This window comes from Podarcis tiliguerta, assembly GCF_965153285.1.
Source record: "Podarcis tiliguerta genome assembly, chromosome: 12".
Lineage (NCBI taxonomy): Eukaryota > Metazoa > Chordata > Lepidosauria > Squamata > Lacertidae > Podarcis > Podarcis tiliguerta.
Genome location: NC_139545.1, coordinates 17289249 through 17305234, shown reverse-complemented (window position 1 = coordinate 17305234; position 15986 = coordinate 17289249). Strand labels below are relative to the sequence as shown.

General features: G+C 42.6%; 1 protein-coding gene across 9 annotated transcripts in view; it reads left to right on the top strand.

The window, feature by feature from the left end:
* The window catches only part of RBMS3 (RNA binding motif single stranded interacting protein 3), a gene marked incomplete at its 3' end in the record, with an annotated part of 742271 nt that overhangs the window by 711929 nt on the left and 14356 nt on the right, over positions 1-15986 (top strand). The gene's annotated exons all lie outside the window — the stretch shown is intronic.

Sequence of the window (15986 nt, the reverse complement as noted above, 5' to 3'; positions counted from 1 at the left end):
TGAGCACAGCCTGCCCCCGCTCCAGCCCATGCCCAGGGATTCCTCTTTGATGTGGGTCATCAACACCTTTTGTCATCCCAGGGGAGGCAGTGGTGTGGAAAGGAAGCTTAGCCTGCATTTTCCACTGGCCTGAAATCCTCCATTCAATAATCCAAATATTAGCTGAATACTACCATTTATTAATTTCTGCTATTCACTAATAGACTTGGGCGCCCCAATCTGTAACAGTATTATGATATTATCTCCCTTCTCCTTTTAATTGTGATATTTATGATATTTTCTGTATAAAAACGAACACCAGCACTTTTGTTAAACTTATGCCTTGCCTAGCTAGACTTGTGTGTATCATTCACCCTAAACAATGAAATGCATTCTTGGGAGTGGGGTGGAAAGAGAGGGAGAGAGAAGCATTAGTCTATGTTTAATAATAAAAGGATTCCGAAATTGCTCCATCATCAGGCTGTCACTCATAATGTGTCTTAAACCGCCATTGATCTGACATCACTTTTGTGGTTTAATAAAAGTTGTGATTGACAGCTTGAATGGGGGATACAATATAAAACCTCCTTTGAAAAATAAAACCAAATAGCCTGATCACAGTTCCCAGAATCAGTTACTTAGCTTCTTTTACTTCAGAAATAGCATTTCTGAGGCATCAAGAGCAATATTCTGGCATCTCGGCAGAAGCATTTATTTGCTGTATAATATTTCCCCTTTTGTAAAGTTTATTCCTGAAGGAAGCTTTAATGTCAACATGCTGTCACTTCTACTTCCAATGAGTATTGAAGATAACGCCCCCCCCCCCCCACATCCTACCATGGTACTGGGAGATATGCAGTCCTGCTGATTATTATCCCCTTTTGAGAAACTGCCACAATAGCCTCTTTTCAATAAGGGAAAAGAGTCCAACAGATTCAAGGCTTCAGACATGTATTTGCAATAGTAATATAACTCTACAAGTCCCAAAACTAACAACAGGTCTCTGAAACAGCTCTTGAGTTGGTCTGGATGTGGTGTGTCTTTATAGTCCAAAAAAAGGACTATAAAAAGGAAAATTGAGCTAATATATAAATTCGTGTACTCATATTTCCCCCTCCCTCAAGTGAGATTTATGATGAGTTAGAATCAGTTTGTAGCTGCTGAGTGCTGAATTTGGGCAAGGTGGGGCGCTCAGGGGAAAACTCCAGTTCGCCCATGAAGATCTTACCATTTGTTTTAAGCAGAACTTTGAAATGAAAATTATTCAAGGCAGGACATCCTTCTAAGTTAACAGCTGAATTTTGTTGGAAACATGAATCTTCAGAAATTACATCTCTTCCCCCTGTACATTTATTTAAAAGAGCATTAGAGCTGCTGGTTGGCACAAATAGTGGGTTTTGGGGGAGGGGTCCATGTCGAACTGTATGAATAGTGGAATACTTTGAAATCCTACCGTTCTATGAAAAACCCAATTTGCAACACTGCTCTCCTTCATAGGTATTTTTCTACTAAGGACTTTAGCTCAGATTCTTCACAGTCCGTGGACTCAAGCATTTCCAAAGGTTCTTTCACACATTTAAACCTGTGGCAGAGAGTAAAATGGCTTGCGCGACTGCTTTTTGCCAAATGTTTCATCTGGGAGCGGGGGGAAAGAAATGTACATCTCCCCTGTGTGGAGAGGTGCACAAAAATGTTCTTCAGAGACAAGATAGCATGTGGCAAAAAAAAATGGAAGCAAGAGTCACTTGAGCATCTGCTTTTTTATTTTATTTTTGGCCATAAGTTTATTGAATCTTCCCTTGTCAAACAGAAGCTTTGGAAATTGTGAGGCATGATGGTGTTAGGGGTCAGTAGCAGTGGAGCTTTCCGTTTTTCCTCCACCCCAGATTCCTCTTCCTAGGGGCATCTTCATTTGATTTGTTATTTATTTGTTCCCATTAATATTGCTATTAAGCTATCACCTCCTGGCAAATAGAAGGGGAAGAAATGGAGGCAGTGAGAGATTTTACTTTCTTGGGCTCCATGATCACTGCAGATGGTAACAGCAGCCACGAAATTAAAAGACGCCTGCTTTTTGGGAGAAAAGCAATGACAAACCTAGACAGCATCTTAAAAAGCAAAGACATCACCTGGCCAACAAAGGTCTGTATAGTAAAAGCCATGGTTTTCCCAGTAGTATGGAAGTGAGAGCTGGACCCTAAAGAAGGCTGATCGCCGAAGAATTGATGCTTTTGAATTATGGTGCTGGAGGAGACTCTTGAGAGTCCCACGGACTGCAAGAAGATCAAACCTATCCATTCTGAAGGAAATCAGCCCTGAGTGCTCACTGGAAGGACAGATTGTGAAGCTGAGGCTCCAATATTTGGCCACCTCATGAGAAGAGAAGACTCCCTGGAAAAGACCCTGATGTTGGGAAAGATCACAAGGAGAAGGGGACGACAGAGGATGAGATGGTTGGACAGTGTTCTCGAAGCTACCAGCATGAGTTTGACTAAACTGCGGGAGGCAGTGGAAGACAGGAGTGCCTGGCGTGCTCTGGTCCATGGGGTCACAAAGAGTCGGACACGACTAAACAACAACAACAACAACAACAACAACAACAACAACAACAAAGCTATCTGGTATGCACTGCAGAGCATCTTCAGGAGAAGAAAAGGCTAGGAAGTAAACCCTACACAAATCTGGAATAGAGTCCCTAAGACGGTTGGATGGTGCCTTGTACACCTCCTTCTGGCAACTCCTGCAGCCAAGCTCGTGCCAAATGTATGGCTCTGCTTTCCTTTGGACCACATCAGCAAGGCCGAGAGGGGGTGGGGGTTGTTGTCTGGGCAGCCCAAGACCTCCATACACACTGCCCAGGCCTGCACCCATGAGAGGTCACTTTGGTGCTGATAACGCAGCAAAAGCAATTCAGGAGGCTGCAGTTACTCATTGCTGGTCCCTGGAGCTACAGCAGGAGGCACTGTGATTCTCCACCAGATTGACTTCACCCCTGGAGTCTCACAAGACAGGCGGATGCCAACAAAAGTTATCTGAGTAGTTTACAGAGCCTCTTTACTGGTAGATTGATCTATCGTTTATTTTCTGCACTTTCAACATAGATTTGCCTAGCTGGAGTAGCCATACAAATACAGTATAGTAAATATTTTTTGAAGTGAATGCAAAGTGCATGGCTGACCAAAACAGCAACAGTCCATTCAAATAAATAGTAAAATCAAAATCAAAGCAGCTCTAAAAGTCCTAGCTCCACCCCCCCACCCCAATATTGATAGCTTTGGGGCTTAGGATGGTGTGTTGCTGCCATGACAAAAGCCCTCAGCTTTGGTAGGGGGAGCTATCGGTGGTGGTTTTTGTGCCAACAGAAAGCCCCCCCCCCCCATGAGAGAGGGCACCGGAGGCTTTTAATCTGCAGGATCCAAAGGCCCATAGATCCAAAGACCCCAAAAGGGAAATGAAAAACTGTTTCTTTTTTTTCAACCCCGCCTCACAGAAGCCAGCCAGGCCTTACAGGGGACAGTGAATCTGCAAGCAGGAGATAGAACCAAATCCGAAATATTTTAGTAAATGGCACTAATCCACTTTTAAATTATTTAATTCCAATGCTTCATGCCATTTGTCAGTTTGGGGGTGTAATGAGGAGGAAAACGGCTGAAACCGGAGATTTTCTGATGCCATTTGTGTGTAAGGCCCAGCAGCACCAAGGTGCTCATGCTTACAGGAGTACATCCCTTTTAGATAAACTATTTAATTCCCCCATCCCCTTTTTAATATATCAATCATGTAACCGAGATTTTTCTCTTTGTTTCCTGCAAAATGCTCTGTCTGTTTTCCCGACTTACAATGTCATTGGCAGTACCTCCATGGAATAACAAACTAGTTATTCCAGGACACATTTTCTTATCTCTTACTCTGTTAGCTTCTGCAGTTGCCCCAAATTTGATAACATCTCAAGCGGCACAGCAAACTTGTCACATATCCCGTATCTAATATTTTCTTTGGATCACCCATGGCCACCGGTGGTTTACAGTGTCACCAAAAGCCCTCCGTGGACTACCTGCTTTGTTAGATCTGTTCCTTATCTCCAGTTGGATTTCTGCATGCTTTGATAATCCATGGTTTATGACATCAACTAAATCCCATAATGCTTACCAAAGTTCTTTTTTAAATGAAAATATAGCTCCTATTATTCTAAGTGTGTACAGTGTAGCCCCTAGAGATGTTACAGCTGCACATTTTTAACAGGTCAAAATATGGAAGCTCTTTTACTTTCTTTATTGATCATCTGTTATGTGAGGTAAAATTGCAATGTCCGTCTACCAAACATCCCGCCATTACAAGCCAGGATGTGGCATAAAGTCCTTGAAGATCTAGGCATAAAAGGCTCCTAGAATAAGAGAAGATTGGAAGCGATGAAATACCCGATCACCCTGGTATTCAGATGTTTTGTCTTTCCTATACAGGGGTACCTTGGTTCTCAAACTTAATCCATTCCAGAAGTTTGTTCCAAAAGCCAAAGCGTTCCAAAACCAAGGTGCGCTTTCCGATAGAAAGTAATGCAAAATGGATTAATCTGTTCCAGACTTTTAAAAACAACCCCTAAAACAGCAATTTAACATGAATTTTACTATCTAACGAGACCATTGATCCATAAAATGAAAGCAATAAACCATGTACTGCAGTCATTTAATCAATCAGCTGAACTGGGTTCCACACAGTCACAAAAACGAAACAAAAAAGCTGCCCAAACAAAAATGCAAAATAAATAGCAAAAACTGACAGAACCTCAGCGTAACACTCAAAACGGAAGCGTGGCACTCAAAACAGAGCACGTTCAGCTTTCGAAAAATGTTCTCAAACCGGAACACTTACTTCCAGGTTTTCAGTGTTTAGGTTCCAAGTTGTTTGAGTACCAAGACGTATGAGAACCAAGGTACCACTGTATTAAGAAATAGAAATCAATTGCAACTAGCAAGAAAACAAAAGAGTAATGCTGCCCCTGAAGCGAAAAACAAAGAAACCACCTCCACACAGCTGGGAGCCCTGCACTATCAGGGTTCCTGATAAAAATGTGCCTTCCCATGTGGCTCCCAGCAGAATATTATTAATAATAAAAAGCGATAAAACATCAAACATTAAAAACCTCCCTAAACAGGGCTGCCTACAGATGTCTTCTCAAAGTCAGATAGTTGTTTATTTTGTTGACATCTGATGGGTGTTCCACAGGGTGGGCGTCACTACCAAGAAGGCCCTCTGCCTAGTTCCCTGTAGCTTCACTTCTCGCAGTGAGGGAACCGCCAGAAGGCCCTCAGAGCTGAGGGGTAGAGACGCTGCTTCAGGTATACTGGGCCGAGGCCATTTAGGGACAGCTGTTGCTGATCAGCGTAGATAATACAAAGCTACATGGACCAATGGTGTTCCTGTGTTGAGAAATATCTTCAGGGAAAGTTGGGAGTGAAGTGATTGAGCTGCACAGATGTTGAGACTGGGGCTGGTATGCGTGGCTCCATGTTGCAACTCACGTTGTAATTCCCTGTTCATAATGTCCGAAGGGGCTTTGGATACAGATACAGAATGTGTCCTTGTACCACTCTGTTTAAGGTGATGCCGAAGTTCATAATTTCTCAGGTTGCACTATGAATTTGTCCAGTTTGTAGCACTCAGAGGTATTACGTACAGTTTCCCCTGTGAAATTCTTCATCGGCTCAGGATGAAAAATGAGATTTTGAACATGCCTTGTCAGCGGCGTCTCACCGTAATTACTTTTGTCAAAATGTTGGACGTTAAACATAGCTTAGCGAGAGCTGTGCTCTGCAAAAGCTCTTAATGGCTGATTTTAAGACTCAAGGGAACCATGTGGTTCCTGAAGGCAGTGGGTTCCGGTGCCTTGGGAGCAAGTGAATTTTACTTTTTCAGAACTGTAGCCAAGGTTTGTTCTGGACTACAGAATGTGGTTAAAGAGGAGGAAGTTTAACTACAGCCTTGGGTTCAGATGACATATTAAGCCATGATGTACGTGAGAGAGGGAATGTGCATACAGTCGTAACTTGGATCCCAAATGTCTTGGTACTCAGACGTTTTGGCTCTGGAACGCCGCAACCTCAGAAGTGATTGTTCCAGTTTGCGAACATTCTTTGGAACCCAAACTTCTGATGCGGCTTCCATGGCTTCCAATTGGCTGCAGGACCTTTCTGCAGCCAATCAGAAGCTGCGCTTTGGTTTCTGAATGTTTTGGAAGTCGAACAGACTTCCAGAACGGATTCCGTTCAACATCCAAGGTACGACTGTATTATTATTATTATTATTATTAATTGACTTTATATACCGCTCTATACCCGGCTGTTCACAGAAAATATCACAATATATAAAATCAAAATAAGAACAATAATCCAATAACAGCCCCCCCCCCAAGTGCCACATTTTAAAAGGATATAGGATGCCAATCAGGTCAAGACACAATATATATGCCAAGACAATGCCCAAAGGGACAGTGCTGTCAAATGAGGCCCCTGGCTGCCCACCCTAAGGCTAGTTGGAACACACAATGATTGAAAGAACATACTAACTAACGTGACTGTAAAAATCAAACTTGCTCTAAGAGCACAATCATAGCTTTAAAAAAAATTAAAAACCTGAGGCTTCACTTTCTTCTTGCCTTCCATTTTTGGGCGTGGAGCCTCTTTTACTCTCCCTCGCTTTTCTTACTGATATAATGATATATTAAACAAGTGCTTTTTATGAATATCCAATATGCCAGAGTTAAAATAAGTGTAGTAGAAACAGCTTTTTGTGCACAGCATTTAAAATGAGGATAAACATGAGGATAAAAACAGGCTGGCTAGCCCCTTCCCCTGGTTTTTTTTTTTTTTTAAATGGTAATAATAGAATTTGTGACAAACAGTTCCAACAGGTAGCGTATAATTTTACAAAAGGGAATAATTCCTATCGCTTTACAACATAGATTGCCAATCCCCTGTGGCTGGAGTGATTGGGCATCTTTGATGAGAAGTGAGTAAATAATTCATTCCATTATGTTAATCTCGCCCCCCCCCCCATCAAGAACATTGCAGGGGGGAAATGTGCACTTGGTAAGACTCTTCTAAAAATGGATTAAAGTGAGAGCTAGGTATTCTATAATTGGAAACCAAAAGGAAGCATTCTGCTGTCTGTAGCCCCCCACCCGGGCAAAAAGGGAAATTCTGTGGTTGGAATAAATCAAATCCCAGGTTTCCATATTTTTGTCTGTGTTGTGTAACTGATCCTACTCTAGCTTGTCACGGGAACAGGATACGTGTTGTTGCAGAGAACTGGAGCTCCACCCCCTCTGAACATTCAAAGCCCTAGGTTTTGTAGTAAAATATCCCCCAGCTGAATTGGATCGACTCTGCAAATCAGCCAGCTAGCGCAAATGTTTGCCTTCGTGAGCTCAGCCTTTGCTTTCTAAGAAATTTCTCTAATATTTGCCTCAGCTGAGCGTTTATATGGGCAAACATGAGACTCCCAGCAAGTTCGTCGCAGAGAACGTAACGTAAAAGAGGCGCTAAGAGAGACGAAGTCAATTCACTTTCTCATTCCAGCAAACGTTCGTTGGATGAGGAGACTGAAGGGTAGCCATTCATGACTCAATTCCAACAGATATGTAGCTTTTCCCAGGAGCTTCTCAGTGGGACTTCCTAGCTCCTATGTTTGTCATGAATGGTCTTCGTCCATTGGATCAGAGGAAATTCCAAGGAGTAGGGAGGTTCAGGTGCCCCTCCAAAATATTTCCTATTAGCTTTCAGTCACAATGGTAGAATCGTTGATCTTTTCATAATTGGCTTTGCCTCCCATTCACTGTCCCCAGTGATTCTCTCCGGAGTTGCCCTGCAGTGGGTCGAAGTGATGCTGTGTTTGTGTAGACATTTTCTTAATGTAGAGGAGAAGCTGGCTTTGGAGAACTCCTACTTTAATTGTTCTCACCTGCTATTTAGCAGCTGGTTCCAGAGTGGGTTACAGCAATCTAAAATTTAACATAATAGCGAAAACAAAACACAGCCATAGGAATAGGGTGGGCTGTGATAAAATATTTACTTTCATCAAGTTATATTTAACAGAAATTAAGACACATAGAGAACTTAAATAGCCACTAGTGATTTATAATCTAAGCATTAATGGTAAATATGAAAGTTGTGTTAACATTGTTATTTGTGGTAGTGATAGGACAGCATCTGCCTCTGTTTTATTTTCTTTCTCAACAGTCTTATTTTCCTAGCCTTCTTTCCCGTGATCTTTTTCAGTTAACAAAAAGTTTCAGTCCTGAGGCCAGGATGAGTGATAAGCAGCTGCTGTCTCAGTTTGTACAATTATAATTCCTCTTTGGGTTGGTTGACTCACACCTCCAGAGGCGGAATTCATCACCTTCTGAAATCAGCCAGTAATTGAGAGAACTGCTGAGTCTCTTTTTTCATCTCTGAAAATACTCTCTCCTCATACCTTTAAAACATTAGCTTTATTGATTTTGAAGTTCAACACGGTTTAGGTATATATGATGACATAATAAGCCTAGAACAATGAAAGCTAGTCTTTGTAATGGGAATCCTTGCGGCAGAAGTACTTTTTATTTTGTTTTAATCCTACTTTTCAGAGAGAGAAACCCGTTACATGGGCGGCTGGCAAATGGCAGGCTTGCATTTGCAAATGATTTGCCTGCGTCAAGAGATTGTAACTGCTCTTGTTTGAAAACAGCTTTAATATAGATGGGGAAGATTTTGCCAACAAACACCGGTTGGTATAGGAGAAAGATGCTTGAGCTTTTCTGTCGGTTGCAATGCCATATGGCTAACATGCCGAAGCCTAGGAGTGAATGAGAAGGATGAGAAGCTAAGAAACAATCAGATCCCGCAGGAGCCTTGTGGAACGTGTGTCCCTCAACAAGCCTGTACTGTGGTCTTGAGAACAGAACATCATGTACTACTTGTTTGAGCATGTATGGAGCATAGGCACAGAGCGGGAATTCTTGAATGTTGATGAGCAGCTTTTGAAAGACTAGGACAAGGGTAGGAACTGGGTCTGGCTGGCAGGCCAGAACCTTATCTGTCCCTCACCCTGTGGGCTATGTTTGTCAGGTGGGCATGCACAGAGCTTTGCAGGTGCCACTGATCAGCTGGTGGGTGGTGCAAGCCACATCTTTACCTGCCCTTAGTCATATATGTGAATTATACTTTAGAGAAAGGGTGACTAGAGGGCATAGCTGTCAACTTACAGATTTGATAATAAGGGACCAGCAGTCTCGAAAATAAGGGATCAGCAGTCAAAATAAGGGATTTTCCGGGCACAGGTATGCTCGACTTCTGAGCCCCTCTGAGCCAAAGGCAGAAAGCCCAGCCAGCAGCCAAATGAAGCCTCATCAGTAAGGGACAGCAGCGGGACATGGCGCTGGGATAAGGGACTGTCCCGCCAAATAAGGGACAGTTGACAGCTATGCAGGAAGTAGATAAAGAGTTTGTCTTCTCTCAACAATAAGACGCAAGTCTGGAGCACGTCTCATGTTAACTAAGAAAATTTAGCTGTGTGCTGTTAGCTGTGTGCTGTTCTGCATGATTTGTCAGTGTTGCTGGTGTGTAGACACTGAGCAGCAGATCAAGCCCACCCACCCCCCGCTCCATTTTGCAGTGCATATCCTATGGTGGGCTCAGGCTCTGCCTTGAAATATATTCAGACGGTTCTCATTTCGAAACCATTTTCAGTCTCCGAAAGATCCTGCATCGTGGCAAAGATTATAGTTGGAGGTGGTAAAATGGAAAAGCTCTGCTGGATCATCCATTCTGTCTGCCTGCATATCTGTCTGCCTGCATTGTCTGAAGTGCTCTCTGTGGTACGATTTCCCCTCTTGGTTATCCTGGAAGATTAACCGATCAGTGGGCCACAGAATCTTCCTCTATGTCAGCTGAAGCCTTTTATGCAGGTTCAGAAAGACAGAGAGACCACAGAACCGTTTCTTGTTGTGTTTTACGTGGTGTTTTAAGCTGTCTGGTTGTTCCCCACGCTAAGACTTAGTCAAGCCTTCCTAATTCAAAGCAAATTTCTTCATGAAAGCTCAGTCTTCTTTATAGACTTTAAAACAAGAGTCACACAGATCCATCTTCAATTATATAGAATTATTTAGAATTTCTGGCAGGCGTCACTATTACATATGCTCTGGATGAAAGGTGTCACTAAGCTTTAAAATATGACAATTGTCACTTTCATTTTGCATTCTGTTAATTACATTTCCCCCAAATAATAACCTTGATCATCATACCAATATAATTTTAGCTGATGCCCACGAGTCACCTTTCAAATGCATTTTCTTTTTCTATCCTCCCAACATTTTCCATCAGTATTATTCACAGAACGAGAATATGATTCCCCCCCCCCTTTTTGTCAGCCTCTCAGCTGATTGATTGGATATGCTACATATTTCCTTTATGTACGTCCTCATAATGTACACATCACATTTCTTCCCAGTAAGATCTTAATCAGAACAGGTAATGGCCTTCAGCTTTCTCATTAGCAAAATGGAAAGGCACCTTAACAAATCCACTAGAAATAAGCCCTTTTAATAAAAACTCACAGAAAAAAGAAATTGCAATATGCCAGCCAACACGGAATCAGTTTACTTTAAATGATTTCCGACTAAATAAGCGATGGGGGAGCATTGGAGAAAGATTGCCACCCATTGTACATAGTGAGCAAACATTTTCAGACTTAAGTCATCACAATTACCTGACAGGTATATACCGTATTTTTCGCTCTATAAGACTCACCAGACCACAAGACGCACCTAGTTTTGGGAGGAGGAAAACAAGAAAAAAATATATTCTGAATCTCAGAAGCCAGAACAGCAAGAGGGATTGCTGCGCAGTGAAAGCAGCAATGCCTCTTGCTGTTCTGGCTTCTGGGATAGCTGCCCAGCCTGCATTCGCTCCATAAGACGCACACACATTTCCCCTTACTTTTTTAGGACGGAAAAAAGTCAGTCTTATCAAGCAAAAAAATACGGTAATTTGCTCTTCAGTGGCTGCAACCCAGTGCACCCTTACTCGAGAGTAATCTCCTTTGAACATAATAGCACTTGTTGAGTTAACATACATAGGATTGCTGTATTAATGGCTTTAGGGAGAATTATGTGACATAAGGCACATTCAGAAGGGGGGGAGGGGGGATGTATGAATCTTGAAACAATTTCTTTTTCATCATTGCATCTTGCTGTTTTCTGTCTCTTCTTTCCTGCAACCTTTCCTCCCTGTTTGCTTTGCTCCGAATATATTTCTATACTGAATGAAACTTTAACCAGAGCAGCCATTGCTCACTTCCTTTTCCATCAAGCATTTACCAGAAGTTGTGTGTCTCTTTCAGTCTGTCTGAAATTATTTACGATCAGCGCACTGAAATTTCAATGTGGAGACAAGACTTGATTAATTCCTTTCCCATAGAAGTGGATTGCTTTCTTTCCCCCAGCGCTGATTTCATTAAATGCTTCTTTACATTAAAATTCCCAGCATTGATGTTTGCCTTTAGATTGAGGAGGGCAGTAGAAAGGGCCGATGCAGTCAGCTGCATTAAATGGCTGTCTTTATGAGCCGGCTAGGTGGGCAGATTGTTGCTGAAACTTTTCCCCAGATAAAATGTTGGTTTTGTAGGGAAATACTTCAGTGGCATTCTATTCCCTCCCACTCCCAAATACGTTGAAGCCCCCTCAAAGTGGGATTGATTGCACTCCAGAGGGCCACCTGAACAAGGAAACACGCACATATCTGTATCATAGCTGTCAACTTTCAGATTTGAAAATAAGGGATCAGCAGCCTCACCTATCCCAGGGACAGTCTACGGGATATCTAACAATCCGGGATAACAGTAGGAAGCAGCGGGAAACGGCGCTGGAATAAGGTTATTTCCCGCCAAAAAAGGGAAGGTTGACAGCTATGATCTGTATGTGTTAGTGCAATCAGAGTGGCTGGGGAAACCCAGCCAGATGGGCGGTGTATAAATAATAAAGTATTATTATTATTATTATTATTATTATCAGATGTGCAAGGCAAGATGCATAAGGAAACAATTAACCGTGAAACTGCCCCACTCTGGGGCTCTGTGTCTTCAGACACTGATTTTTCTCACACCCGTGGTCTGCGTGAGGATAAAAGTTACTCTGGGTGTGCAGAAATTGTGTCTATATGTAAATTAGATTCTCCGTGGAGCATTAATTAAAATGCTGAGGATTAATCGCAGTTCTTTGTGGTGGTTACCAATCTTAGATAGCCTCCTCTTTCACAACAAGCACACCAGCTTCTGCTCGCCCTTTCATTAAAAAAACAAACATTTTTATTTGATTAGTTACAGTGCCAAATACATATCCATAAAATGAGATTTCTCTGAATCTCGCGACCCCCCCCCCCCATTCCACTCCTTGGGTCCCATGATCATTTCCAACTGCCTGTTATTTCATAGTCTATGTTTTGTATCTATCCAGATTGTCCATAATATCTGTTACATTACAAGTGGGATTAAAATCCTGCTAATGTTTTCATCTGCTTACAGTGGTCTCCTAAATAAATTATGAACTTTCCCCATTCTTTCTTCTGCTCGCCCTTTCAAAAGCAATTTGTAACCTAATTCCAGAAAACAAATACTGAGCATGCATATAAAGCTATAACAGATAAAAGTGTTCTGGGGCAATGGCTTGATGCAATTTAAAAGTGTTTGAGTGCTAGTGGTGAATCACCTGGATTCTGCAAAGTGGTGCTCAGCACTAAGGTGCATCCCTCCAATAGAGCCTGGTAAGACAATTCACTGGTCGGAGCTTCCACTGCCAGGCCATCAGCTGGGAAAACACTCACTCTCATGGCACTCAACTTTTTTCTGACTATGCACTCAACAGATTGGGCTGGAAGGTTGCTTCCAGCGAGGAGGATGCAATGGGTGTTGTGGAATTTGCTGGTCTTTGTGGCACAGCAGGATTTAATGGGAGGAGCACAGTCCAAATGAGAAATGTTGTCCAATACAACATGTTGTACCCCTTTGCAGGCCTTTCTCCTGCCTTAGATAAAATGTGAGGGAGCAAAACAGGAGATGATATAAACCCTCAATAAATTCACAGGTGTGCTTCCCTTACTGATTTCAAATTTTATTTTAACCTATTTGACCTTATTCATTTTGTTGCATCATCTGTTTTTTTCTATCCCTAATCTAGAGAAAGCTTCATTTTCTAATAAATTCAGTACAGAGGTCTCACTAGATTACTGTGGCTGAAACAAAGCTGTTAGCAATTAGTGGGTATTTCCTATAAGTATAGGATCACATCCCGTATTGGATAAGTATGTATTTATGAACCACATTGTGCATTTAAAGTACTGCTCACCAACAAAATGTCTGCTTTAATTGGTAATGTTTTCATAGTGCAGCCATCACAGGAAGCAGCCATAAATCAATTGTGTCCAAGATTTTTGCAGAGCAGGTGTGGTGTCATAGGTAGAGTATTGCACTATGGCCTAGGAGACCAGGGTTCAATTCCCCACTCACTATAAAGCTTACTGGGTGTCCTTGAGCCAGTCACTGTCTCTTAGTTCAACCTACTTCACAGGATTGTTGTGATGACAAAATGGGGGGCAGAAGGGGGGGAGAATGTACACCACTCTGAGCTCCTTGGAGGAAAAGGTGGTATTTAAAATATAATAAATCAATAAATAAGCACATACTTGTGACAGTATAATGGGCAAGCACCATCAGTCAAGTAAGGCTAATTCCCAGTAATCTGCCCAATATATACAGAGTTTCTAGAACCAAGAATGTAGGTCTCCATCTCACATTATATTTCAAGCCATGGGTGTTTTCATTCTCGTCATTCCTGAAGCTGCCCATAGGAGTAGGGTGGGGTAATTGTGTGAGAACTACAGTACCTCGCTCAGGGATAAAGTCTAAGCTGAATATTTTCCTTGGCAAAAACAGATGTATCTTGTAATGTAGCTAGAGTGTCACCCTGTGGGATTCAAGTAGAACATCTTCATGTACTAGTTTGCATGAGAGCTCCATTACTTGGGGCATGTAGAAATATATTTGGTGTCAGAATGGATAGGATGACCCCAACATCCTATCCTAAGGTTCTGTGGTGTGAGCTGACCCCAGAACCATGGCCACCATATCTGATGCTGAATTCTGTGTTACCCAATTGACTAGGATTATGACACGGGTGGCGCTATGGGTTAAACCACAGAGCCTAGGACTTGCTGATCAGAAGGTTGGCGGTTCGAATTCCCGTGACAGGGTGAGCTCCCGTTGCTCAGTCCCTACTCCTGCCAACCTAGCAGTTCGAAAGCACATCTAAGTGCAAGTAGATAAATAGGTACCGCTCCAGCGGAAAGATAAATAGCGTTTCCGTGCGCTGCTCTGGTTTCGCCAGAAGCAGCTTAGTCATGCTGGCCACGTGACCCGGAAGCTGTATGCCGGCTCCCTCAGCCAATAAAGCGAGATGAGCGCCACAACCCCAGAGTCGGTCACGACTGGACCTAATGGTTAGGGGTCCCTTTACGCAGTGAAGAAGCCCTTCTAAGAATATATGGTGCCTGAGCAACAGGAGACGGGGAGCAGTGGCTGCAAATCCCACAAAACAATGGGCGGCTCCTCCTTGGAAAAGGCACCTGTTGTTGCTATGAAAATTGCACCACGTGAAAATTCAGGGCAGCAGCATGGTGTTTCTGAACAATTTGCACCACCTGCCCCCCCACAGCGTGCACTAAATGAAAGTAGGAATGGGTCTCATCTGGTCCATTGCTGCTTCTCACTTCAGCTCTTCCGATGGCTGACACTAACGCTGGATAACTTTGAGATTTCTCCGGGTCTGTCATGAAAAGGGCCACCTCCCAGACCAGCACAATCCTTCCTTGACCCTTAGGCTGCACCATGACAGCAAGAGGCTGCCCCCCTTTGCAGACAGAACTTCCATCAAAATCAGGATATTATTGCCTGCATGAATTTCAGTATCAAAATATTTGTGTTTTCTTTGCTTCCCTCCTCTGTGACTCTTTTTCTACCTCACGGTATTGTGTTGGCAAGAATTCAAGGCTCATTTGAAAAGAGATGTTTTAAGGCACGTTTTGTAAAAAAGGTGTTTAGCTTTTCCTATTTCACCAGGTAAATCTGGTCCATGTTTTATTCATTTTAAGACCCATCCAGCCACATTTAGGGAACATTTGGATATTCTGTGCCTCTCTGAAGATAACAGGTGTTGGAGGTGTCTTGCTGACGTGGATGAGTATTTTTGTCAGTGAGCGAGAGAGTGGCAAAACAAAGCAATGTGACGACTTAATATTGATAGGACATTGAAGGATTTGAGTAATTTGTTGCCTTCAGCCAAATTCCTCTACAAGCAATACAGGAAGGGAATAATGCTGTAAGAGTGTCAGAAAAACACTCATAATTAAGGATGTTTCTATAGCACTTGAGGGCAAGAGCTTTTCAGGAGGATTTCTAATGTTGATAGCTAAGACGGCTTCCTGGAAATTAAAAACAATTCATGCGTAGAAGGAAATCAAGTTAGCGGTCTCAGCTATAGAAGGGGAAGCTCTGAGACATCTGTTCCTTTTCTTTCTTTGGCGTTCCCTGCTATCCCCCCCCCTTTCTTTCCAGGTCTCTAGACACTTAATTGTTCTCATTTTAAATAGCTGTAAGGTAGAATGGATGAAGGTGGCGATCAATTACATGAATGTCAGTTTGGTGACTTTTCCTGCAAAGTAAACAGGTTTGGGAATGTGTGGCACCAAGTTGGAATCTCCCCAAGTTACTTACTGAGGAGGAATCACAAAGGCTTCACTTGTGCTACTCCTAAGGGGTGTTACTCTCCTCCATTTTTAATGCGTACAGGGGTCACGTGGGAAATAACCTTCAGGGTTCAAAGACCAAATGCATGCTATGCTGTGCTAGCACTTTATCAAACATGAATGCTTAGCTTTCTCTGGGCCAAAATAGGCATGATGCTAAATGCCTACATCATCTCTCTT